The sequence below is a fragment of the Pagrus pagrus genome, assembly GCF_965226575.1.
Source record: "Pagrus pagrus genome assembly, chromosome: 18".
In the NCBI taxonomy this organism is placed as follows: domain Eukaryota; kingdom Metazoa; phylum Chordata; class Actinopteri; order Spariformes; family Sparidae; genus Pagrus; species Pagrus pagrus.
The window spans coordinates 21,427,742-21,455,416 of NC_140202.1; the positions used below are offsets into that span (position 1 = coordinate 21,427,742).

The 27,675-nt window shown below is 43.0% G+C and overlaps 1 gene segment (V, D, J or C); it reads right to left on the reverse strand.

Annotated features, from left to right (window-relative positions):
- Positions 1-11,071: 11,071 nt before the first annotated feature.
- Positions 11,072-27,675, reverse strand: LOC311273514 (Ig lambda-1 chain C region-like). The segment is given in 2 exons: positions 27,228-27,675; positions 11,072-11,657 (listed from the first exon to the last, which is right to left on the reverse strand).

Here is a 27,675-nt window from a genome sequence, read left to right on the forward strand (position 1 = left end):
GTGAATCTCTCCTGGTCTCAGGGCAGAAATCGTCTGAGGGCAGGTGAATCCCTCCTTGTCTCAGGGCACAAGTTGTCTGAGGGCAGGTGAATCTCTCTTGGTCTCAGGGCAGAAGTTGTCTGAGGGCAGGTGAGTCTCTCTTGGTCTCAGGGCAGAAATCGTCTGAGGGCAGGTGAATCCCTCCTGGTCTCAGGGCAGAAGTTGTATTTTTCTGTTTTAAGGTAACGTAGTTGGACAAAAGGGAGTCCACTGTCTCCTTTGGTCTCAGGGCAGAAATTGTTTTGTAGGATTTTCCTCATGGCTGTTTAGTCTCATCTGGTCCCAGGGCAGAGACCATTGTTTCCCACAACTTTGTCTGAGGGCAGGTGACTCTCTCCTGGTCTCAGGGCAGAAGTTGTATTTTTCTGTTTTAAGGCAACGTAGTTGGACGAAAGGGAGTCAACTGTCTCCTCTGGTCTCAGGGCAGAAGTTGTCTGAGGGCAGGTGAATCCCTCCTGGTCTCAGGGCACAAGTTGTTTGAGGGCAGGTGAGACAACAAAAATACAAAAGTTGTATTTTTCTGTTTTAAGGCAACGTAGTTGGACGAAAGGGAGTCAACTGTCTCCTCTGGTCTAAGGGCAGAAATCGTCTGAGGGCAGGGGAATCCCTCCTGGTCTCAGGGCACAAGTTGTCTGAGGGCTGGTGAATTTCTCTTGGTCTCAGGGCAGAAGTTGTCTGAGGGCAGGTGAATCTCTCTTGGTCTCAGGGCAGAAATCGTCTGAGGGCAGGTGAATCCCTCCTGGTCTCAGGGCAGAAGTTGTATTTTTCTGTTTTAAGGTAATGTAGTTGGACAAAAGGGAGTCAACTGTCTCCTCTGGTCTCAGGGCAGAAGTTGTCTGAGAGCAGGTGAATCCCTCCTGGTCTCAGGGCAGGTGAATCTCTCCTGGTCTCAGGGCAGAAGTTGTATTTTTCTGTTTTAAGGCAACGTAGTTGGACGAAAGGGAGTCAACTGTCTCCTCTGGTCTCAGGGCACAAGTTGTCTGAGGGCAGGTGAATCCCTCCTGGTCTCAGGGCAGAAGTTGTCTGAGGGCAGGTGAATCCCTCCTTGTCTCAGGGCAGAAATCGTCTGAGGGCAGGTGAATCCCTCCTTGTCTCAGGGCAGAAGTTGTCTGAGGGCAGGTGAATCTCTCTTGGTCTCAGGGCAGAAGTTGTATTTTTCTGTTTTAAGGTAACGTAGTTAGACGAAAGGGAGTCAACTGTCTCCTCTGGTCTCAGGGCAGAAGTTGTATTTTTCTGTTTTAAGGTAACGTAGTTAGACGAAAGGGAGTCAACTGTCTCCTCTGGTCTCAGGGCAGAAGTTGTCTGAGGGCAGGTGAATCTCTCCTGGTCTCAGGGCAGAAGTTGTCTGAGGGCAGGTGAATCTCTCCTGGTCTCAGGGCAGAAATCGTCTGAGGGCAGGTGAATCCCTCCTTGTCTCAGGGCAGAAGTTGTCTGAGGGCAGGTGAATCTCTCTTGGTCTCAGGGCAGAAGTTGTCTGAGGGCAGGTGAGTCTCTCTTGGTCTCAGGGCAGAAATCGTCTGAGGGCAGGTGAATCCCTCCTGGTCTCAGGGCAGAAGTTGTATTTTTCTGTTTTAAGGTAACGTAGTTGGACAAAAGGGAGTCAACTGTCTCCTCTGGTCTCAGGGCAGAAGTTGTCTGAGGGCAGGTGAATCTCTCCTGGTCTCAGGGCAGAAGTTGTCTGAGGGCAGGTGAATCTCTCCTGGTCTCAGGGCAGAAATCGTCTGAGGGCAGGTGAATCCCTCCTTGTCTCAGGGCACAAGTTGTCTGAGGGCAGGTGAATCTCTCTTGGTCTCAGGGCAGAAGTTGTCTGAGGGCAGGTGAGTCTCTCTTGGTCTCAGGGCAGAAATCGTCTGAGGGCAGGTGAATCCCTCCTGGTCTCAGGGCAGAAGTTGTATTTTTCTGTTTTAAGGTAACGTAGTTGGACAAAAGGGAGTCCACTGTCTCCTTTGGTCTCAGGGCAGAAATTGTTTTGTAGGATTTTCCTCATGGCTGTTTAGTCTCATCTGGTCCCAGGGCAGAGACCATTGTTTCCCACAACTTTGTCTGAGGGCAGGTGACTCTCTCCTGGTCTCAGGGCAGAAGTTGTATTTTTCTGTTTTAAGGCAACGTAGTTGGACGAAAGGGAGTCAACTGTCTCCTCTGGTCTCAGGGCAGAAGTTGTCTGAGGGCAGGTGAATCCCTCCTGGTCTCAGGGCACAAGTTGTTTGAGGGCAGGTGAGACAACAAAAATACAAAAGTTGTATTTTTCTGTTTTAAGGCAACGTAGTTGGACGAAAGGGAGTCAACTGTCTCCTCTGGTCTCAGGGCAGAAATCGTCTGAGGGCAGGGGAATCCCTCCTGGTCTCAGGGCACAAGTTGTCTGAGGGCTGGTGAATTTCTCTTGGTCTCAGGGCAGAAGTTGTCTGAGGGCAGGTGAATCTCTCTTGGTCTCAGGGCAGAAATCGTCTGAGGGCAGGTGAATCCCTCCTGGTCTCAGGGCAGAAGTTGTATTTTTCTGTTTTAAGGTAATGTAGTTGGACAAAAGGGAGTCAACTGTCTCCTCTGGTCTCAGGGCAGAAGTTGTCTGAGAGCAGGTGAATCCCTCCTGGTCTCAGGGCAGGTGAATCTCTCCTGGTCTCAGGGCAGAAGTTGTATTTTTCTGTTTTAAGGCAACGTAGTTGGACGAAAGGGAGTCAACTGTCTCCTCTGGTCTCAGGGCACAAGTTGTCTGAGGGCAGGTGAATCCCTCCTGGTCTCAGGGCAGAAGTTGTCTGAGGGCAGGTGAATCTCTCCTGGTCTCAGGGCAGAAATCGTCTGAGGGCAGGTGAATCTCTCCTGGTCTCAGGGCAGAAATCGTCTGAGGGCAGGTGAATCTCTCCTGGTCTCAGGGCAGAAGTTGTATTTTTCTGTTTTAAGGCAACGTAGTTGGACGAAAGGGAGTCAACTGTCTCCTCTGGTCTCAGGGCAGAAGTTGTCTGAGGGCAGGTGAATCTCTCTTGGTCTCAGGGCAGAAATCGTCTGAGGGCAGGTGAATCCCTCCTGGTCTCAGGGCAGAAGTTGTATTTTTCTATTTTAAGGTAACGTAGTTTGACAAAAGGGAGTCCACTGTCTCCTTTGGTCTCAGGGCAGAAGTTGTTTTGTAGGATTTTCCTCATGGCTGTTTAGTCTCATCTGGTCTCAGGGCAGAGACCATTGTTTCCCACAACTTTGTCTGAGGGCAGGTGACTCTCTCCTGGTCTCAGGGCAGAAGTTGTATTTTTCTGTTTTAAGGCAACGTAGTTGGACGAAAGGGAGTCAACTGTCTCCTCTGGTCTCAGGGCACAAGTTGTCTGAGGGCAGGTGAATCCCTCCTGGTCTCAGGGCAGAAGTTGTATTTTTCTGTTTTAAGGTAATGTAGTTGGACAAAAGGGAGTCAACTGTCTCCTCTGGTCTCAGGGCAGAAGTTGTCTGAGAGCAGGTGAATCCCTCCTGGTCTCAGGGCAGGTGAATCTCTCCTGGTCTCAGGGCAGAAGTTGTATTTTTCTGTTTTAAGGCAACGTAGTTGGACGAAAGGGAGTCAACTGTCTCCTCTGGTCTCAGGGCACAAGTTGTCTGAGGGCAGGTGAATCCCTCCTGGTCTCAGGGCAGAAGTTGTCTGAGGGCAGGTGAATCTCTCCTGGTCTCAGGGCAGAAATCGTCTGAGGGCAGGTGAATCTCTCCTGGTCTCAGGGCAGAAATCGTCTGAGGGCAGGTGAATCTCTCCTGGTCTCAGGGCAGAAGTTGTATTTTTCTGTTTTAAGGCAACGTAGTTGGACGAAAGGGAGTCAACTGTCTCCTCTGGTCTCAGGGCACAAGTTGTCTGAGGGCAGGTGAATCCCTCCTGGTCTCAGGGCAGAAGTTGTCTGAGGGCAGGTGAATCCCTCCTGGTCTCAGGGCAGAAATCATCTGAGGGCAGGTGAATCTTTCCTGGTCTCAGGGCAGAAGTTGTATTTTTCTGTTTTAAGGCAACGTAGTTGGACGAAAGGGAGTCAACTGTCTCCTCTGGTCTCAGGGCAGAAGTTGTCTGAGGGCAGGTGAATCCCTCCTGGTCTCAGGGCAGAAGTTGTCTGAGGGCAGGTGAATCCCTCCTGGTCTCAGGGCAGAAGTTGTTTTGTAGGATTTTCCTCATGGCTGTTTAGTCTCTTCTGGTCTCAGGGCAGAGACCATTGTTTCCCACAATGAGGGCAGGTGAATCCCTCCTGGTCTCAGGGCAGAAGTGATGGGGATGATAAGTTAAAAGCTGTGTTCCTGACAGTTGTGGGCAAAAAGAATCGTACTTTGCTGATGGACTTGTGTGCGCCATTTAAACAGTCCGAGCACAAGTTGGCGGAGCTTATTTGTGTGCGGGGTTTAAAAGTGCAGAGCTCCGCGACCACATGCTGAATGCCGCCCATACTAAAGACTTGACACTGGCGGGAGCCTATGAGTGCTTGTAAAGAACTACAGGGGAGGGGAGAAGTGGTTGGATGGTGTAATAGCTGATGTTTTGGGTCCAGTAACATATTTGGTGTCGGTAAATGGAACATGTGTAAAAAGAAATGTAAATCAGATGCTGGATGCAAAGAGAAAGAATGTGACTCCAGAACAAACTGTGACTAACACTGAAGGAGTCTGGGATTACCCCACTGATCCTGGTGACACTGAGACTGTCACTGTGGTCTGTGAGCAGATCACACTACAGTTTCCTGACTAAGTACAGGGCTCAGGCTATCTCTTGTTTTATTTTAAAGAATGATGATATTTTTCTGATGCATCTTGACCTGGAGATACAAATGAGATTCAGTGTTTTTCTCACTATAACCTGTGATAGTTGTGTCTCACTGCCACAAGATTCACACAGCTCTATGTTTCCATCATGGAAAAGGATGCTATGCTATCACAAGTCACAACTAGTGAGAAAGAAGTCTAAATAACAAGATTCAGGGAAAAAGTGTATGCATTCAAAATCAGTCAATAATGGTGTCAGTTCATAGTGAGGTCAGTGTTGATGAAGTGTGCCAGCAGGGGGTGATATAGACCTGTTAATGAGGACAAAGTCATGTGAGATCATAAAGTGCAGGATGTTTAAAATGAGGAGAAGAAATGTAAAACAGCTCAAAGTCTAAATTTTCTAGATGGACTTTAAACTGTCCAATGATCCTCAAGATGATGAGCTGTCACTCCACCTCACCTCCTCTTTTTCTGTTTCACATGAACAGGTGTGTGTTTGCCTTCTTAAATATATTTTGCATGATTTTAATGCATCACTGCTCCTCAGAGTTTAAGTTCTTATGTCACAGAGAGTCTGAACTGTTTTCATGCACTCACACTGAAAACTGCATCAGGATGATGTCGCCAATAACTCTGATTGTCATGTTGGGTTTTCTGAGTCAGGGTGAGACATTTTGAAAACGTTTGGTGCAAATTCAGTTTGTTCCTTCAACTTAATTTGTGTTTAACTTTTTAAAGTTTTTATTCAAAAGATTTGTCATTTCTCATTTCAGAGTCTTCTGCAAACAATTTTCTGACTCAGGCTGACAAATCCAAGTCTGTTAGTCTTGGAGGGACTGTGACCATCAGCGCCACAGGGAGTTCATATATTGAAGATGATCTCAGTTGGTTCCTTCAGAAACCTGGACAGGCTCCCAAACTCCTTATATACGATTCATCAACTCTAAACTCTGGAACTCCGTCTCGATTCAGTGGCAGTAGATCTGGTTCTCAATACACTCTGACCATCAGTAGGGTTCAGGCTGAAGATGTAGGAGATTACTACTGTCTGGGTGCTGGTTCAACATTCACACAGTGATTCAGAGCCGTACAAAAACCTCCTTCAGTTTGACTGAAGTGAAAACGGCCTGCTGCAGGTGCAGAGGGTTGGTGAAGAGACTGTGATGAGGAGAACTGGTCCAGTGAACACAAGAGTCATCAAGCAAAACCACAATGAATCTAAATAAAGCTGAAACAGACTCACAGACACTCTTCCATATACAGTTTTAAACTCTGAGTTCCTGTCAGTTAATTCAGTTTCTTCATAAATAAGCTGTGAAAGTTAAATTCTTGTTGGACTATAACCAGTGATGTCAAAAAATCATTTCTGATAGCGACACAAAACAGTCTGAAATAACAACAGTTCATGTAGGAACACATTCAGTGTTTTATATTTAATGCACTTTTAATTATTTGCAATAATATCAGTTATCATACTGAGATGATCAAGAAGGTATTTTTCATGATGAATATATAATAAAAGAAATACAAAGACACTGACTCTTCATTATTCACTGTTTTATTAAATGATAGTTCATAGATGAAGTTTCTCTTGGAGTGAAACTGATCATATTCAGTTTGAAAGTAAAGAAGATGAAGAAGAATATGCAGAAGATCAGTATTAGACAGCAACATGCAGACTGAAACACTGAGCAGAGAGCTGTGAAACCTGCAGAAACATGTGAACAGAGGAGATCTGTAGCTTCATCAAGATCTCTATCAAAGCAGCAGCATCATCTCCAGACAGGAAGTGTTGCTGAAGCTCTACTCTGAGCAGCGCTCAGGCTCCAGGCTTTGAGTGACAGGGCTCTGTGCATTCAGACTGGCCTCACAGCTCACTGAGCCCGCCTTCCTCCACTGGTCTGCAGAGAGGCTCAGGGTGCTGCTCCGGCCGTAGTGGCCGTCACTCCCCAGGACCTCCGAGCTGTGTGACACCCCTGAGGAGCTGCTGCTGCCCCCCACCTTCCAGCCCAGCCTCCAGGTGGAGGGGAAGCCCCCGCTGGACAGACACACCAGTGTGGCACTGCCCTGCTGCAGCTCCTTACTGGAGGGGGGGAGGACGGTCAGGGTGGGCCGCACCACACCCACTGGAGGAGAGAGAGGGGGGAGGAGAGGGGGAGAGAAGACAAAGTCATGAGAGTGAAGGCTTGGTAATAAAGACACATGACAAACTGCTCATTTCTTATATTTGATCAGATCAAACAGAATAAGTTGTGCTGCTGTTGCTCTCATAAATCACTCAGTATCAGACCATCAGACACATGATTCAAGTGGAAATGCAACTAAAAAGGTTCACTGATGATGATTATTGACGACATCTTCATGTGTGTTTCATAATGTGTGACAGTGAATAACTCGTCCCTCTGATGATTTTCTTCTGTTGAAGCCGACAGAGCTGAAACACTCATGTGAACACAGTTCAAACCTTTGTCATCTGTCTCTTTCACTTCCTTTTAACCACATGTAGAATGAATGAAGCGTGAACACAAAGATAAGCTGCATTTACCGATAAAATCATGTTTGTGTTCAACAGGAATCAGATTTCAAATCTAAAAACTTTTTAAATGTTAAACATGAATAAATTAAAATAAACTATTGATGCTGTGTTTTGAGCATTTTTAATTTTTCTTCACGTTCATTTTGATTATTTTTTAGCAGAAACCAATTCAAAGTAATGATAAAGAAGAATATAAAAAAATAGCTGAGCAGTTTTATGTTCCTTAAAATTATACTGAACACTGAATACATTTTGATTTCAGCAAACTTTTGTCTCAGACTGAGAGATCAGCCTCACTTCAGATAAAAATAAACATTTCCAATAACATACAAACATCAAACTTGATCAGAATCTTGTTCAATATTTGATAAAAGTTATATTTGCTATATGTTGTATAAAATAAAAATCTCTGGTACTTACAGTCAACGATGAGTTTGGTTCCTCCACCAAAAGTCCACCACAGTGATACAAACTCATTAAGTGGCCGTACAAAAACCTCCTGCACTGTGAACAAGCATCTATCCACTGAAAACACTCTCTGCTTTTCATATTAACACAGAAATATTCACATTTGTTGAATCTACAAAGATTGTTCAGTGTTATGGATTGAAAATATTGAATAAATAAGAATCATTTCTTTCATTTTTCTTGACTTTTCTACTCCTGACAGAGAAACGATCACAGTCTCCTTGAAACAAAGTCATTTCTTCACAGTTTATATCAGTTGATACATGGTTAAATTAACATGATGCTTTTTAAATAATCATAATTTACTGATAACTCAGATTAAACAGATATTAAATATGTTATTTATCTCCAGTAAACCCTGTGAGTAAATGAAAGGCAGACAAACAGACATATCATACCAACCACAGTGGACACAAACTCATCCTTAAATCCTCAACTGCACTTCTAATATAAATATTTTCCTCTGTTCCATTAAGATCATAGATGGTGTAAATCCAAGCAGTATTTCTCCTGATTTTGTGTCCCACGTTGCCTTCAGTGTGTTGAGAGCAGAGACATGATTTCCATAGAGAGGAGGCTTTGCATGGTCAGCTGATCCTCCAGTGAACTGAGAAGGTTTATAGTCCTGTGAGTTCAACACTGCAGGACTCAGATCTGTCAGTCAACACAGCAGAAAGCACAAGCACCATGACTCTCATCACCATCCTCATCTGGACGCTGGCCTGCTGCTGTTTTACAGGTTGGTTCACTCAGCAACATTTCAGACATGATGTGCTGCCTTTTCTCTCATTTATTTCTGCTGATAAATCAATGATTTGTTTTTGTGTGCAGGATGCAGCGGTCAGGTGACTGTGACTCAGCCTGCAGTAGTGACATCTGCTCCAGGATCCACTGTCACTCTCACCTGTAAGACCAACCCAGCTGTTTATGGTGGTGATCGTCTGTTCTGGTATCAACAGAAATCCGGACAGACCACAAAGCTCCTAATAAGATATGCGAGCACACGTCAATCAGGAACACCAGCTCGGTTTAGTGGCAGTGGAAGCAGCTCTGACTTCACTTTGACCATCAGTGGAGTTCAGACTGAAGATGCAGCAGTTTATTACTGTCAGAGTGTCCATGTAATCAGCAGTGCTATTGTGTTCACACAGTGATTTGTCGTCGTACAAAAACCTCCCTCAGTCAGACTGCAGAGACACTGAGCTGTTACAGCAGGAACCGACTGCAGCTGCTGAAGAGGAAGAGACTCTGACACAGACCACTGAACACAGAGCTGACAGGAGCCTCACCAAGCACACAATACTTATTAATAATTTAACACTGTTATGATAGCTAACATCTCACAATGTCCATTTTCACCTTACATTTTCAAGATATGAAATAAGCAAAATACATGAAAAGTGTATCGCACATAAATCCATATACAAAACCCTGTACCACAACTTTAAAGTTATACATCAGAAGTGTGCTGACTGATATCACTCTTATATCAGTCCATCAGCAGTCAATTAGCTTAGCCTGACATGAAGTCTGAAAGTCGGGAGACACAGGTTGCTTGGCTTGATCCAAGTGCTAGAAAATCCATATTTACATTGAAATTACCAAATATAAAAAGACAAAAACCGTGACACAGGAACAGGCAGACAACTCCTCAAACACTAAACTGAAAACTGGACTCAAACGGAAACAAAACTGATGATGTAATGAGGTGCAGGTGGAGAGATAGGTGGAGAAGCTCAGGTGAGGAGAATGAGGTGAAGAAACAGGAGAACAGGAAAGGAGCTGATTGGCTGGTGAAAACACTGGAACAGGGCAGAGCTAACGAGGCTGAAGCAGGGCAGGTGTGGAGGGAAAAGCAGGCCGGGGAGGAGCACAGGAACACAGGAGGGAAACAAAGTGCAGACAGACCACAAACATCCAGAAAACACAATGAAACCAGACAGAAATGTCAGGACCACGACAGCTTTAGAGGTGCTGATGGTCAGATTTACTTGTCTATAGGGACATGCCAGCTGTTTCCACATGTTATCAGTCTTTGTGTTAAGCTAAGCTGAAGTGTGCCAGCAGGGGGTGATATAGACCTGTTAATGAGGACAAAGTCATGTGAGATCATAAAGATGTGAAATGCAGGATGTTTAAAATGAGGAGAAGAAATGTAAAACAGCTCAAAGTCTAAATTTTCTAGATGGACTTTAAACTGTCCAATGATCCTCAAGATGATGAGCTGTCACTCCACCTCACCTCCTCTTTTTCTGTTTCACATGAACAGGTGTGTGTTTGCCTTCTTAAATATATTTTGCATGATTTTAATGCATCACTGCTCCTCAGAGTTTAAGTTCTTATGTCACAGAGAGTCTGAACTGTTTTCATGCACTCACACTGACAACTGCATCAGGATGATGTCGCCAATAACTCTGATTGTCATGTTGGGTTTTCTGAGTCAGGGTGAGACATTTTGAAAACGTTTGGTGCAAATTCAGTTTGTTCCTTCAACTTATTTTTTGTTTAACTTGTTTGATTTTTATTCACAAGATTTGTCATTTCTCATTTCAGAGTCTTCTGCAAACAATTTTCTGACTCAGGCTGACAAATCCAAGTCTGTTAGTCTTGGAGGGACTGTGACCATCAGCGCTACAGGGAGTTCAAATATTGGTCCTGATCTGAGTTGGTACCTTCAGAAACCTGGACAGGCTCCCAAACTTCTGATATACAGGTCATTAACTCTAAACTCTGGAACTCCGTCTCGATTCAGTGGCAGTAAATCTGGTTCTCAATACACTCTGACCATCAGTGGTGTTCAGGCTGAAGATGTAGGAGATTACTACTGTCTGGGTGCCCATGGTGGTGGAGTGTTCACACAGTGATTCAGAGCCGCACAAAAACCTCCTCCAGTTTGACTGAAGTGAAAACGGCCTGCTGCAGGTGCACAGGGTTGGTGAAGAGACTGTGATGAGGAGAACTGGTCCAGTGAACACAAGAGTCATCAAGCAGAACCACAATGAATCTAAATAAAGCTGAAACAGACTCACAGACACTCTTCCATATACAGTTTTAAACTTCAGTGTCTCTGCAACAATGTTGATGCCAAAATGCAACATCAGCCAAGCTTCATATGAAAACAAAGAGTACATACAACATATAAATGACCTCAAAATGTCTTGTTTTATCACATTATTGTGCAATATTTAATAGAGTATGTCATGTTGTACCTACATGATGAATCCAAAGTGTTTCATTCTCCACAGAGAGGAGTATCAGCTGGAGTTATGAAACCATTTTATTTCTTATGACTCTTCACAAGATAAAAGACCAAACACTTGATAAAGTTATTGATCACTTCAAGCTTTATTAGCAAAAACATCAGTCATCATCATGACAGTTATTAAGCACACTCACATCTAGCTGCTGAGCTACACACATCACTCTCTAAGCTGTTGCTGTGCAACACTTTACAGCAGTGTTGTTCTCTGTCACACAAAGCTTTAGTTTCCTCTACAAACATTCAAACTCAGATAGATCAGAGCAGCAGGTGTGTTCCTCATGCTCCCCCCACACACAGCTCCTGTCCTGGGCTTCAGACAGCCCCTCTAGGCCTGACACTGGCTCCTGCGGATAGACTCGGTCTGGCTGTGGTCACGATGGAGGACCTTGCAGTTGTACAGCTCTCCTCCCATCCAGCGCTCCTTGCTCAGGCTCAGGGTGCTGCTGCTGCTGTAGCGTCCGCTGCTCTCCACCTCTGAGCTGCTCAGGACCCCCTCTGTCACCTCAGTACCGTCCACCTCCCAGCGCACCACGGCTCCCGGAGGAGAGTAGCCGGTCAGCAGGCAGGCCAGCGTGGCCGAGCCCCCGGAGAGCTGCTCAGAGGAGGGGGGAAGCAGAGAGACGGAGGGCCTGACCATGGGGCCAGCTGGAGGGGAGAGCAGAGACACACAAGGAGCAGATTAACTTCCACTGCAGGACAGACAGCTGGACATGAGACACTGATGATACATGACAGAGGTTAACAGTACTGTGGATGAGCTGTGTGCATGATACTGTGATCAGACAGAGGAGAGGAGGTGACACATGGAGGAAATGAGGGTTTAACAAATAAAACTAAATGATAAAAGTTGATGTCATTTTGACTTTTAAAACAATTCATCTTCTACTGTGACACTCAGCATGAATCAGTAAGAATCAGACAATAAAATGCAACATGACTTTGGTGTAAATCTAATTCAACATTTTACTGAAATCTTCATATCTGCTTTATATTGTTTGACAATAAATAATTCATCCCTTCAGTGATTTTCTTGTTTAAAAATGTAACATCTGTACACAGTTAAAGACTTTGTCATCTGTCTGTTTCACTTCCTTTTCACCACTTTAAACTAACGAGCTGTGAACACAAACTACATCTTTACTGGATGTTCATGAAAACACACTTATGCATATATAAACTCTACGGCATCAACGTTAGATTTTATACTAAACAACTGCTGACTTAAACTAATTAAGATGAAAGAACATGTTTTTTTCTGAGTGTTAGAAAGCTGCTGAGAGAAATGTTACAACCAAAGTTTGCTAAAAAACAAATATTTATCACAAAAATAAGCAAAGAAAAGTCGAGGTCTTTGTCAAATATTATACCACATTATCTGTAATACTGAAACAATATTAATCTCAGCAGAAAGGTTTCCAAACTGTTATCAGACCAGCTCAATTATTATCAAAAAATATCCACAACATGTAAATTATACAGAATACATTCTTGTGTTATCACATTCTGACACAAAACTTTTGTCTAATGTTTTTAACGTTGCAGAAATAATCAAATCTGTGATACTTACAGTCAACGATGAGTTTGGTTCCTCCACCAAAAGTCCACCACAGTGACACAAACTCATTAAGTGGCCGTACAAAAACCTCCTGCACTGTGAACAAGCATCTATCCACTGAAAACACTCTCTGCTTTTCATATTAACACAGAAATATTCATATTTGTTGAATCTACAAAGATTGTTCAATGTTATGGATTGAAAATATTGAATAAATAAGAATCATTTCTTTCACTTTTCTTGACTTTTCTACTCCTGACAGAGAAACGATCACAGTCTCCTTGAAACAAAGTCATTTCTTCACAGTTTATATCAGTTGATACATGGTTAAATTAACATGATGCTTTTTAAATAATCATAATTTACTGATAACTCAGATTAAACAGATATTAAATATATTATTTATCTCCAGTAAACCCTGTGAGTAAATGAAAGGCAGACAAACAGACATATCATACCAACCACAGTGGACACAAACTCATCCTTAAATCCTCAACTGCACTTCTAATATAAATATTTTCCTCTGTTCCATTAAGATCATAGATGGTGTAAATCCAAGCAGTATTTCTCCTGATTTTGTGTCCCACGTTGCCTTCAGTATGTTGAGAGCAGAGAAATGATTTCCATAGAGAGGAGGCTTTGCATGGTCAGCTGATCCTCCAGTGAACTGAGAAGGTTTATAGTCCTGTGAGTTCAACACTGCAGGACTCAGATCTGTCAGTCAACACAGCAGAAAGCACAACCACCATGACTCTCATCACCATCCTCATCTGGACGCTGGCCTGCTGCTGTTTTACAGGTTGGTTCACTCAGCAACATTTCAGACATGATGTGCTGCCTTTTCTCTCATTTATTTCTGCTGATAAATCAATGATTTGTTTTTGTGTGCAGGATGCAGCGGTCAGGTGACTGTGACTCAGCCTCCAGTAGTGACATTTACTCCAGGATCCACTGTCACTCTCACCTGTAAAACCAGCCAACCTGTTTACATCTGTGGTGGTGTAAATTTATGTCTGTTCTGGTATCAACAAAAGTCTGGACAGACCCCAAAGCTCATAATAAGACATTTGAGCACACGTCATTCAGGAACACCAGCTCGGTTCAGTGGCAGTGGAAGCGGGACTGACTTCACTTTGACCATCAGTGGAGTTCAGGCTGAAGATGCAGCAGTTTATTACTGTAAGAGTGTACACAGTGGCCCAGTGTTCACACAGTGATTTTCCGTCGTACAAAAACCTCCCTCAGTCAGACTGCAGAGACACTGAGCTGTTACAGCAGGAACCGACTGCAGCTGCTGAAGAGGAAGAGACTCTGACACAGACCACTGAACACAGAGCTGACAGGAGCCTCACCAAGCACACAATACTTATTAATAATTTAACACTGTTATGATAACTAACATCCCACAGTGGCCATTTTCACCTTATATTTCCAAGATATGAAAAATGTTTCACATATAAATCCAAATATACAAAACCCTGTTACACAACTTTAAAATTATACATTCAAAGTTTTCAGAAGTGTGCTGACTGATATCACTCTTATATCAGTCCATTAGCAGTTGGTGAGCTCAGCTTAGCATGAAGTCTGAAAGTAGGGAGACACAACCCTGACACAGGAACAGGCAGACAACTCCTCAAACACGAAACTTAAAACTGGACTCAAATGGAAAAAAAACTGAAGATGTAATGAGGTGCAGGTGGAGAGACAGGTGGAGAAGCTCGGGTGAGGAGGATGAGGTGAAGAAACAGGAGAACAGGAAAGGAGCTGATTGGCTGGTGAAAACACTGGGAACAGGGCAGAGCTAACGAGGCTGAAGCAGGGCAGGTGTGGAGGGAAAAGCAGGCCGGGGAGGAGCACAGGAACACAGGAGGGAAACAAAGTGCAGACAGACCACAAACATCCAGAAAACACAATGAAACCAGACAGAAATGTCAGGACCACGACAGCTTTAGAGGTGTTGATGGTCAGATTTACTTGCCTATAGGGACATGCCAGCTGTTTTCACATGTTATTAGCCTCAGTGTTAAGCTAAGCTAAGCTGAAGTGTGCCAGCAGGGGGTGATATAGACCTGTTAATGAGGACAAAGTCATGTGAGATCATAAAATGTGAAATGCAGGATGTTTAAAATGAGGAGAAGAAATGTAAAACAGCTCAAAGTCTAAATGTTCTAGATGGACTTTAAACTGTCCAATGATCCTCAAGATGATGAGCTGTCACTCCACCTCACCTCCTCTTTCTCTGTTTCACATGAACAGGTGTGTGTTTGCCTTCTTAAATATACTTTGCATGATTTTAATGCATCACTGCTCCTCAGAGTTTAAGTTCTTATGTCACAGAGAGTCTGAACTGTTTTCATGCACTCACACTGAAAACTGCATCAGGATGATGTCGCCAATAACTCTGATTGTCATGTTGGGTTTTCTGAGTCAGGGTGAGAGATTTTGAAAACGTTTGATGCAAATTCAGTTTGTTCCTTCCTCTTTATTTTTGTTTAATTTCTTAAATTTTTATTCACAAGATTTCTCATTTCTAATTTCAGAGTCTTCTGCAAACGATTTTCTGACTCAGGCTGACAAATCCAAGTCTGTTAGTCTTGGAGGGACTGTGACCATCAGCGCCACAGGGAGTTCAGATATTGGTGCTGATCTCAGTTGGTACCTTCAGAAACCTGGACAGGCTCCCAAACTCCTGATATACTCGGCATTAGCTCTAAACTCTGGAACTCCGTCTCGATTCAGTGGCAGCTATTCTGGTTCTGACTACACTCTGACCATCAGTGGGGTTCAGGCTGAAGATGCTGGAGATTATTTCTGTCTGGGCTACCATGGCATTGGAAGGTTCACACAGTGATTCAGAGCCGTACAAAAACCTCCTTCAGTTTGACTGAAGTGAAAACGGCCTGCTGCAGGTGCAGAGGGTTGGTGAAGACACTGTGATGAGGTGAACTGGTCCAGTGAACACAAGAGTCATCAAGCAGAACCACAATGAATCTAAATAAAGCTGAAACAGACTCACAGACACTCTTCCATATACAGTTTTAAACTCTGAGTTCCTGTCAGTTCATTCAGTTTCTTCATGAATAAGCTGTGAAAGTTAAATTCTTGTTGGACTAAAATAATTTCTGACAGCGACACAAAACAGTCTGAAATAACAACAGTCCATGTAGGAACACATTTAGTGTTTTATATTTAATGCACTTTTTATTATTTGCAACAATATCAGTTATCATACTGAGATGATCAAGAAGGTATTTTTTATGATGAATATATAATAAAAGAAATACAAAGACACTGACTCTTCATTATTCACTGTTTTATTAAATGATAGTTCATAGATGAAGTTTCTCTTGGAGTGAAACTGATCATGTTCAGTTTGAAAGTAAAGAAGATGAAGAAGAATATGCAGAAGATCAGTATTAGACAGCAACATGCAGACTGAAACACTGAGCAGAGAGCTGTGAAACCTGCAGAAACATGTGAACAGAGGAGATCTGTAGCTTCATCAACATCTCTATCAAAGCAGCAGCATCATCTCCAGACAGGAAGTGTTGCTGAAGCTCTACTCTGAGCAGCGCTCAGGCTCCAGGCTTTGAGCGACAGGGCTCTGTCCATTCAGACTGGCCTCACAGCTCACTGAGCCCGCCTTCCTCCACTGGTCTGCAGAGAGGCTCAGGGTGCTGCTCCAGCCGTAGTGGCCGTCACTCCCCAGGACCTCCGAGCTGTGTGACACCCCTGAGGAGCTGCTGCTGCCCCCCACCTTCCAGCCCAGCCTCCAGGTGGAGGGGAAGCCCCCGCTGGACAGACACACCAGTGTGGCACTGCCCTGCTGCAGCTCCTTACTGGAGGGGGGGAGGACGGTCAGGGTGGGCCGCACCACACCCACTGGAGGAGAGAGAGGGGGGAGGAGAGGGGGAGAGGAGACAAAGTCATGAGAGTGAAGGCTCGGTAATAAAGACACATGACAAACTGCTCATTTCTTATATTTGATCAGCTCAAACAGAATAAGTTGTGCTGCTGTTGCTCTCATAAATCACTCAGTATCAGACCATCAGACACATGATTCAAGTGGAAATGCAACTAAAAAGGTTCACTGATGATGATTATTGACGACATCTTCGTGTGTTTCATAATGTGTGACAGTGAATAACTCGTCCCTGTGATGATTTTCTTCTGTTGAAGCTGACAGAGCTGAAACACTCATGTGAACACAGTTCAAACCTTTGTCATCTGTCTCTTTCACTTCCTTTTAACCACATGTAGAATGAATGAAGCGTGAACACAAAGATAAGCTGCATTTACCGATAAAATCATGTTTGTGTTCAACAGGAATCAGATTTCAAATCTAAAAACTTTTTAAATGTTAAACATGAATAAATTAAAATAAACTATTGATGCTGTGTTTTGAGCATTTTTAATTTTTCTTCACGTTCATTTTGATTATTTTTTAGCAGAAACCAATTCAAAGTAATGATAAAGAAGAATATCAAAAAATTAGCTAAGCAGTTTTACGTTCCTTAAAATTATACTGAACACTGAATACATTTTGATTTCAGCAAACTTTTGTCTCAGACTGAGAGATCAGCCTCACTTCAGATAAAAATAAACATTTTCAATAACATACAAACATTAAACTTGATCAGAATCTTGTTCAATATTTGATAAAAGTTATATTTGCTACATGTTGTATAAAATAAAAATCTCTGGTACTTACAGTCAACGATGAGTTTGGTTCCTCCACCAAAAGTCCTCCACAGTGATACAAACTCATTAAGTGGCCGTACAAAAACCTCCTGCACTGTGAACAAGCATCTATCCACTGAAAACACTCTCTGCTTTTCATATTAACACAGAAATGTTCATGTTTGTTGAATCTACAAAGATTGTTCAATGTTATGGATTGAAAATATTGAATAAATAAGAATCATTTTTCATTTTTCTTGACTTTTCTACTCCTGACAGAGAAACGATCACAGTCTCCTTGAAACAAAGTCATTTCTTCACAGTTTATATCAGTTGATACATGGTTAAATTAACATGATGCTTTTTAAATAATCATAATTTACTGATAACTCATATTAAACACATATTAAATATATTATTTATCTCCAGTAAACCCTGTGAGTAAATGAAAGGCAGACAAACAGACATATCATACCAACCACAGTGGACACAAACTCGTCCTTAAATCCTCAACTGCACTTCTAATATAAATATTTTCCTCTGCTCCATTAAGATCATAGATGGTGTAAATCCAAGCAGTATTTCTCCTGATTTTGTGTCCCACGTTGCCTTCAGTGTGTTGAGAGCAGAGAAATGATTTCCATAGAGAGGAGGCTTTGCATGGTCAGCTGATCCTCCAGTGAACTGAGAAGGTTTATAGTCCTGTGAGTTCAACACTGCAGGACTCAGATCTGTCAGTCAACACAGCAGAAAGCACAACCACCATGACTCTCATCACCATCCTCATCTGGACGCTGGCCTGCTGCTGTTTTACAGGTTGGTTCACTCAGCAACATTTCAGAAATGATGTGCTGCCTTTTCTCTCATTTATTTCTGCTGATAAATCAATGATTTGTTTTTGTGTGCAGGATGCAGCGGTCAGGTGACTGTGACTCAGCCTCCAGTAGTGACATTTACTCCAGGATCCACTGTCACTCTCACCTGTAAGACCAATCCAGCTGTTAACGGTGGTAATGATCTGCACTGGTATCAACAGAAATCTGGACAGACTCCAAAGCTCCTAATAAAACTTGTGAGCACACGTGAATCAGGAACACCAGATCGGTTTAGTGGCAGTGGAAGAAACTCTGACTTCACTTTGACCATCAGTGGAGTTCAGACTGAAGATGCAGCAGTTTATTACTGTAAGAGTTTCCATGTAATCAGCAGTGCTTATGTGTTCACACAGTGATTTGTCGTCGTACAAAAACCTCCCTCAGTCAGACTGCAGAGACACTGAGCTGTTACAGCAGGAACCGACTGCAGCTGCTGAAGAGGAAGAGACTCTGACACAGACCACTGAACACAGAGCTGACAGGAGCCTCACCAAGCACACAATACTTATTAATATAAATATATTATATTTTATAATTTCTATACATCTTTATTCCATATGAAAAATTAACACTGTTATGATAACTAACATCTCACAATGTTCATTTTCACATTACATTTTCAAATTATAAAATAAGCAAAACATATGAAAAGTGTATCACACATAAATCCAAATATACAAAACCCTGTTACACAACTTTAAAATTATACATCAGAAGTGTGCTGACTGATATGACTCTTATATCAATCAGTCCATCAGCAGTCAATTAGCTTAGCCTGACATGAAGGCTGAAAGTCGGGGACACAGGTTGCTTGGCTACAAGTGCTAGAAAATCCACATTTACATTGAAATTACCAAATATAAAACAACTGAAACTCTGACACAGGAACAGGCAGACAACTCCTCAAACAGTAAAATGAAAACTGAACTTATATAAAAAAATAAACTGATGATGTAATGAGGTGCAGGTCGAGAGACAGGTGTAGAAGCTCAGGTGAGGTGAATGAGGTGAAGAAACAGGAGAACAGGAAAGGAGCTGATTGGCTGGTGAAAACACTGGGAACAGGGCAGAGCTAACGAGGCTGAAGCAGGGCAGGTGTGGAGGGAAAAGCAGGCCGGGGGGAGCACAGGAACACAGGAGGGAAACAAAGTGCAGACAGACCACAAACATCCAGAAAACACAATGAAACCAGACAGAAATGTCAGGACCACGACAGCTTTAGAGGTGCTGATGGTCAGATTTACTTGCCTATAGGGACATGCCAGCTGTTTCCACATGTTATCAGTCTTTGTGTTAAGCTAAGCTAAGCTGAAGTGTGCCAGCAGGGGGTGATATAGACCTGTTAATGAGGACAAAGTCATGTGAGATCATAAAGATGTGAAATGCAGGATGTTTAAAATGAGGAGTAGAAATGTAAAACAGCTCAAAGTCTAAATTTTCTAGATGGACTTTAAACTGTCCAATGATCCTCAAGATGATGAGCTGTCACTCCACCTCACCTCCTCTTTCTCTGTTTCACATGAACAGGTGTGTGTTTGCCTTCTTAAATATACTTTGCATGATTTTAATGCATCACTGCTCCTCAGAGTTTAAGTTCTTATGTCACAGAGAGTCTGAACTGTTTTCATGCACTCACACTGAAAACTGCATCAGGATGATGTCGCCAATAACTCTGATTGTCATGTTGGGTTTTCTGAGTCAGGGTGAGACATTTTGAAAACGTTTGGTGCAAATTCAGTTTGTTCCTTCCACTTAATTTTTGTTGAACTTGTTTAATTCTTATTCACAAGATTTGTCATTTCTCATTTCAGAGTCTTCTGCAAACAATTTTCTGACTCAGGCTGACAAATCCAAGTCTGTTAGTCTTGGAGGGACTGTGACCATCAGCGCCACAGGGAGTTCAAATATTGGTAGCTACCTCAGTTGGTACCTTCAGAAACCTGGACAGACTCCCAAACTCCTGATATACTCTTCATCAACTCTCTTCTCTGGAACTCCGTCTCGATTCATCAGTGGGGTTCAGGCTGAAGATCTAGGAGATTGCTACTGTCTGGGCTACCATGGCAGTGGAAGGTTCACACAGTGATTCAGAGCCGTACAAAAACCTCCTTCAGTTTGACTGAAGTGAAAACGGCCTGCTGCAGGTGCAGAGGGTTGGTGAAGAGACTGTGATGAGGAGAACTGGTCCAGTGAACACAAGAGTCATCAAGCAGAACCTGCCTTTTCTCTCATTTATTTCTGCTGATAAATCAATGATTTGTTTTTGTGTGCAGGATGCAGCGGTCAGGTGACTGTGACTCAGCCTGCAGTAGTGACATCTGCTCCAGGATCCACTGTCACTCTCACCTGCAAGACAAACCCAAAGGTTTATGTTTGGTCAGATGGAGATAGTCAAGTATACTGGTACCAACAGAAATTTGGAGAAGCCCCCAAATTGGTCATCAGGTTGGGTAAAAATCCTACAAGTGAGTTTTCATCTCGATTCTCTGGCAGAGGAGACGGGGTGAATGCTGCGATGACCATCAGTGGAGTTCAGACTGAAGATGCAGCAGTTTATTACTGTCAGAGTCTCCATAGTATCAACAGTGCTGTTGTGTTCACACAGTGATTTGTCGTCGTACAAAAACCTCCCTCAGTCAGACTGCAGAGACACTGAGCTGTTACAGCAGGAACCGACTGCAGCTGCTGAAGAGGAAGAGACTCTGACACAGACCACTGAACACAGAGCTGACAGGAGTTATACACTTAATAATAATTTAACACTGTTATGATAACTAACATCCCACAATGTCCATTTTCACCTTACATTTTCAAGGTATGAAATAAGCAAAATATCGGAAAAGTCTATCAGATATAGAGTTTGAATACACCTTCTGGTGCTACTTGGACATGTCATCAGTGAAGGACCCGGGGTCATAGGGTGTTTCGGGTCTTTAATCTTCATACATCGTCGCCCGGGCGACCCAGCCGGGGGTGATCAGTCCCCGGCTTGTGTCCAAGTGGCGTGTTGCTCCACAGATCCCCCCTACGGATCCACAGCCACCTCGAGGCCCGCTCTCCGGCCTCTAAGATGTTCCAGATGCCTCTCTTGGATTGCAGTCCTTTCACTCCCAGGAGTTTGAGGGTTTGCAGAAGTGAGCAGCCAGCGAAGCCTCGGCACCCAACCTCGACTGGCTGGCAGTGGGTTTTCCAGCCGTTGTACCGGCACTCTGTGCTGAGCTCTGCATACTTGGCCCTCTTCCGCTCGTTGGCCTCTTCAACCCGGTCTTCCCAGGGCACAGTCAGTACCAAGATGACCACTTGCTTGGTGGACTCTGATGTTAGTACCATGTCTGGGCGGAGAGCAGTGGTTGCGATGTTCTCTGGGAACTTCTTCTTCCGAGGCCGACTTGAAGCTGCCAGTCACGAGCGGGAGAGAGGCGCCCCCCTGTAGAGCTAGACTGGTGATGTTGTGCCTTTTGCCCCGCTCTAATGAAGGTGATTGACTGTTTGGGGGTTGCCTGGGTCTTGATGTGCTGGATCGCTGTGCAGATGGAGTACGCCAAAGCTCTTAGCACATGGTCGTGGCGCCAGCGGTACCGGCCCTCCCCTAGCGCTTTCGAGCAACTGCTTAGAATGTGCTCCAGGGTGCCCCTCTTCTGACACAGCTTGCACTCGGGAGTGTCTACTAGGCCCCAGGTGTGCAGGTTGTCCAGGGTTGGGAGGACGTCATAAACTGACTGGACGAGAAACTTGATGCGAGATGGTTCTGCTTTCCAGAGCTCTGCCCAGGTGATCTTGCGGGGATCTGCATGCTCCCACCTGGTCCATGCTCCTTGTTTGGACATGCATATGAATCCAAATATACAAAACCCTCTTACAAAACTTTAAAATTATACATTCAAAATGTTCAGACGTGTGCTGACTGATATCACTCTTATATCAGTCCATTAGCAGTTGGTGAGCTTAGCTTAGCATGAAGACAGAAAGTAGGGGGACACAGGTTGCTTGGCTCGATCCAAGTGCTAGAAAATCCACATTTACATTGAAATTACCAAATATAAAAAAACTAAAACCCTGACACAAGAACAGGCAGACAACTCCTCAAACATGAAACTGAAAACTGGAAGCAAATGGAAAAAAAAAACTGAAGATGTAATGAGGTGCAGGTGGAGAGATAGGTGGAGAAGCTCAGGTGAGGAGAATGAGGTGAAGAAACAGGAGAACAGGAAAGGAGCTGATTGGCTGGTGAAAACACTGGGAACAGGGCAGAGCTAACGAGGCTGAAGCAGGGCAGGTGTGGAGGGAAAAGCAGGCCGGGGAGGAGCACAGGAACACAGGAGGGAAACAAAGTGCAGACAGACCACAAACATCCAGAAAACACAATGAAAGCAGACAGAAATGTCAGGACCACGACAGCTTTAGAGGTGCTGATGGTCAGATTTACTTGCCTATAGGGACATGCCAGCTGTTTTCACATGTTATCAGTCTTTGTGTTAAGCTAAGTTAAGCTGAAATGTGCCAGCAGGGGGTGATATAGACCTGTTAATGAGGACAAAGTCATGTGAGATCATAAAGATGTGAAATGCAGGATGTTTAAAATGAGGAGTAGAAATGTAAAACAGCTCAAAGTCTAAATTTTCTAGATGGACTTTAAACTGTCCAATGATCCTCAAGATGATGAGCTGTCACTCCACCTCACCTCTTCTTTCTCTGTTTCACATGAACAGGTGTGTGTTTGCCTTCTTAAATATATTTTGCATGATTTTAATGCATCACTGCTCCTCAGAGTTTAAGTTCTTATGTCACAGAGAGTCTGAACTGTTTTCATGCACTCACACTGAAAACTGCATCAGGATGATGTCGCCAATAACTCTGATTGTCATGTTGGGTTTTCTGAGTCAGGGTGAGAGATTTTGAAAACGTTTGGTGCAAATTCAGTTTGTTCCTTCAACTTATTTTTTGTTTAACTTGTTTGATTTTTATTCACAAGATTTGTCATTTCACATTTCAGAGTCTTCTGCAAACAATTTTCTGACTCAGGCTGACAAATCCAAGTCTGTTAGTCTTGGAGGGACTGTGACCATCAGCGCCACAGGGAGTTCAGATATTGATGCTGATCTCAGTTGGTACCTTCAGAAACCTGGACAGGCTCCCAAACTTCTCATATACTCTTCAACATCTCTAAACTCTGGAACGCCGTCTCGATTCAGTGGCAGCTATTCTGGTTCTGACTACACTCTGACCATCAGTGGGGTTCAGGCTGAAGATTTAGGAGATTACTACTGTCTGGGCGACCATGGTGGAGCGTTCACACAGTGATTCAGAGCCGTACAAAAACCTCCTTCAGTTTGACTGAAGTGAAAACGGCCTGCTGCAGGTGCAGAGGGTTGGTGAAGAGACTGTGATGAGGAGAACTGGTCCAGTGAACACAAGAGTCATCAAGCAGAACCACGATGAATCTAAATAAAGCTGAAACAGACTCACAGACACTCTTCCATATACAGTTTTAAACTCTGAGTTCCTGTCAGTTCATTCAGTTTCTTCTTAAATAAGCTGTGAAAGTTAAATTCTTGTTGGACTATAACCAGTGATGTCAAAAAATAATTTCTGACAGCGACACAAAACAGTCTGAAATAACAACATGTAGGAACACATTTTGTCTTTTATATTTAATACATTTCATTGTATTAATCCAAATGATTTCATTTTCAAAATCTATGATGTTGTGTTTAATTGTCAGAAAGAAATAAAAAAATTATAATTTTCTGGACTCTTCAGTGTGCAATAATATCAGCTATACTGAGATGAACAAGAAGGTATTTTTCATGATGAACATATAATAAAAGAAATACAAAGACACTGACTCTTCATTATTCACTGTTTTATTAAATGATAGTTCATAGATGAAGTTTCTCTTGGAGTGAAACTGATCATATTCAGTTTGAAAGTAAAGAAGATGAAGAAGAATATGCAGAAGATCAGTATTAGACAGCAACATGCAGACTGAAACACTGAGCAGAGAGCTGTGAAACCTGCAGAAACATGTGAACAGAGGAGATCTGTAGCTTCATCAAGATCTCTATCAAAGCAGCAGCATCATCTCCAGACAGGAAGTGTTGCTGAAGCTCTACTCTGAGCAGCGCTCAGGCTCCAGGCTTTGAGTGACAGGGCTCTGTGCATTCAGACTGGCCTCACAGCTCACTGAGCCCGCCTTCCTCCACTGGTCTGCAGAGAGGCTCAGGGTGCTGCTCCGGCCGTAGTGGCCGTCACTCCCCAGGACCTCCGAGCTGTGTGACACCCCTGAGGAGCTGCTGCTGCCCCCCACCTTCCAGCCCAGCCTCCAGGTGGAGGGGAAGCCCCCGCTGGACAGACACACCAGTGTGGCACTGCCCTGCTGCAGCTCCTTACTGGAGGGGGGGAGGACGGTCAGGGTGGGCCGCACCACACCCACTGGAGGAGAGAGAGGGGGGAGGAGAGGGGGAGAGAAGACAAAGTCATGAGAGTGAAGGCTTGGTAATAAAGACACATGACAAACTGCTCATTTCTTATATTTGATCAGCTCAAACAGAATAAGTTGTGCTGCTGTTGCTCTCATAAATCACTCAGTATCAGACCATCAGACACATGATTCAAGTGGAAATGCAGCTAAAAAGGTTCACTGATGATGATTATTGACGACATCTTCATGTGTGTTTCATAATGTGTGACAGTGAATAACTCATCCCTGTGATGATTTTCTTCTGTTGAAGCTGACAGAGCTGAAACACTCATGTGAACACAGTTCAAACCTTTGTCATCTGTCTCTTTCACTTCCTTTTAACCACATGTAGAATGAATGAAGCATGAACACAAAGATAAGCTGCATTTACCGATAAAATCATGTTTGTGTTCAACAGGAATCATATTTTAAATCTAAAAAGTTTTTAAAAGTTAAACATGAATAAATTAAAATAAACTATTGATGCTGTGTTTTGAGCATTTTTAATTTTTCTTCACGAAACGTTCATTTTGATTATTTTTATGCAGAAACCAATTCAAAGTAATGATAAAGAAGAATATAAAAAATAGCTGAGCAGTTTTATGTTCCTTAAAATTACACTGAACACTGAATACATTTTGATTTCAGCAAACTTTTGTCTCAGACTGAGAGATCAGCCTCACTTCAGATAAAAATAAACATTTCCAATAACATACAAACATTAAACTTGATCAGAATCTTTATGAATAAATGATGAAAGTTATATTTGCTACATGTTGTATAAAATAAAAATCTCTGGTACTTACAGTCAACGATGAGTTTGGTTCCTCCACCAAAAGTCCTCCACAGTGATACAAACTCATTAAGTGGCCGTACAAAAACCTCCTGCACTGTGAACAAGCATCTATCCACTGAAAACACTCTCTGCTTTTCATAATAACACAGAAATATTTAAATTTGTTGAATCTATAAAGATTGTTCAATGTTATGGATTGAAAATATTGAATAAATAAGAATCATTTCTTTCATTTTTCTTGACTTTTCTACTCCTGACAGAGAAACAATCACAGTCTCCTTAAAACAAAGTCATTTCTTCACAGTTTATATCAGTTGATACATGGTTAAATTAACATGATGCTTTTTAATAATCACAATTTACTGATAACTCATAATAACAGATATTAAATATGTTATTTATCTCCAGTAAACCCTGTGAGTAAATGAAAGGCAGACAAACAGACATATCATACCAACCACAGTGGACACAAACTCATCCTTAAATCCTCAACTGCACTTCTAATATAAATATTTTCCTCTGCTCCATTAAGATCATAGATGGTGTAAATCCAAGCAGTATTTCTCCTGATTTTGTGTCCCACGTTGCCTTCAGTGTGTTGAGATCAGAGACATGATTTCCATAGAGAGGAGGCTTTGCATGGTCAGCTGATCCTCCAGTGAACTGAGAAGGTTTATAGTCCTGTGAGTTCAACACTGCAGGACTCAGATCTGTCAGTCAACACAGCAGAAAGCACAACCACCATGACTCTCATCACCATCCTCATCTGGACGCTGGCCTGCTGCTGTTTTACAGGTTGGTTCACTCAGCAACATTTCAGACATGATGTGCTGCCTTTTCTCTCATTTATTTCTGCTGATAAATCAATGATTTGTTTTTGTGTGCAGGATGCAGCGGTCAGGTGACTGTGACTCAGCCTCCAGTAGTGACATCTGCTCCAGGATCCACTGTCACTCTCACCTGTAAGACCAGCCAAAGTGTTACTTTGTATTGTAGTGGCAATATATGTATGCAGTGGTATCAACAGAAATCTGGACAGCCTCCAAAGCTCCTAATTAAAAATTTGAGCACACGTCATTCAGGAACACCAGCTCGGTTTAGCGGCAGTGGACGAAACTCTGACTTCACTTTGACCATCAGTGGAGCTCAGACTGAAGATGCAGCAGTTTATTACTGTCAGAGTTACCACAGTGGTGGAGTGTTCACACAGTGATTTTCCGTCGTACAAAAACCTCCCTCAGTCAGACTGCAGAGACACTGAGCTGTTACAGCAGGAACCGACTGCAGCTGCTGAAGAGGAAGAGACTCTGACACAGACCACTGAACACAGAGCTGACAGGAGCCTCACCAAGCACACAATACACATTCACACTAATATACTTACACATTATATATTGTTGATGAAGGTTCTCAGTCGTTAGGGCCACTTGCTCCCCAGACAGCTTAACAACCATTCATACCTAGGCTCACCGAGCTCTAGCAACCCACATGAAGGCCAGTTGGGTCAATGACCCACACGTGTCCTTAACGACTCTGTAGGAACACTCCCACACACAGTTTAACAACCAGCCAACTCCTCTTCAGTTAGTTAGAACATAGGAAGCCTCTTGGATGAGACGTGAAACGTCTTCAAGAAACTGAAACAAGTCCAGTTGCCTACAATACAGCACTTAGATAAACTTACATATTATATATTTTTTAATATTCTATCATTTTCATTCCATTTAATAAAGTAACATTGTTGTGATAACCAACATCCCACAATTGTCTACAGTCAGTCATATCAGTAACAGTTATGAAAACTGTAGAACATATAAATCTTAAAACCTACATTGAACATGCTCACCTGCTTTCTTGCTGAGTGATATCACTGTCATATCTGTCCATCAGCACGAAGGCTAGAAGCAGGGGGAAACAGCTTGGCTCCGTCCAAATGTAAGAAAATACCCCCACCAGCAACATTAAAGCTAAACACTAGTTATACAAACTGCAAATTAGAAAACAGATTGTTTCAGTGTGCAGCGATATGTGCCAAAATATGTCTTGGTCATCTTCAGTTTGAAGTTGTCAGGTAACCAGTGGAGAGAGGTCTGTACAGACTAAACAAACAGGGAAGCAACTAGCGAACTTGTGTCACAAAAACTGAGCAGAGAAGGTGGACCTGAATGAGGAGAAAGCATGTAGATTGGATTCAAAGCTTTCAATAATATTTGTCGAAAAAGTCAAACATTGAAACAAAAACTGAGGGACAGGAACAGGCAACGGGAGCACACAACTCAACAAAGACTGAACTG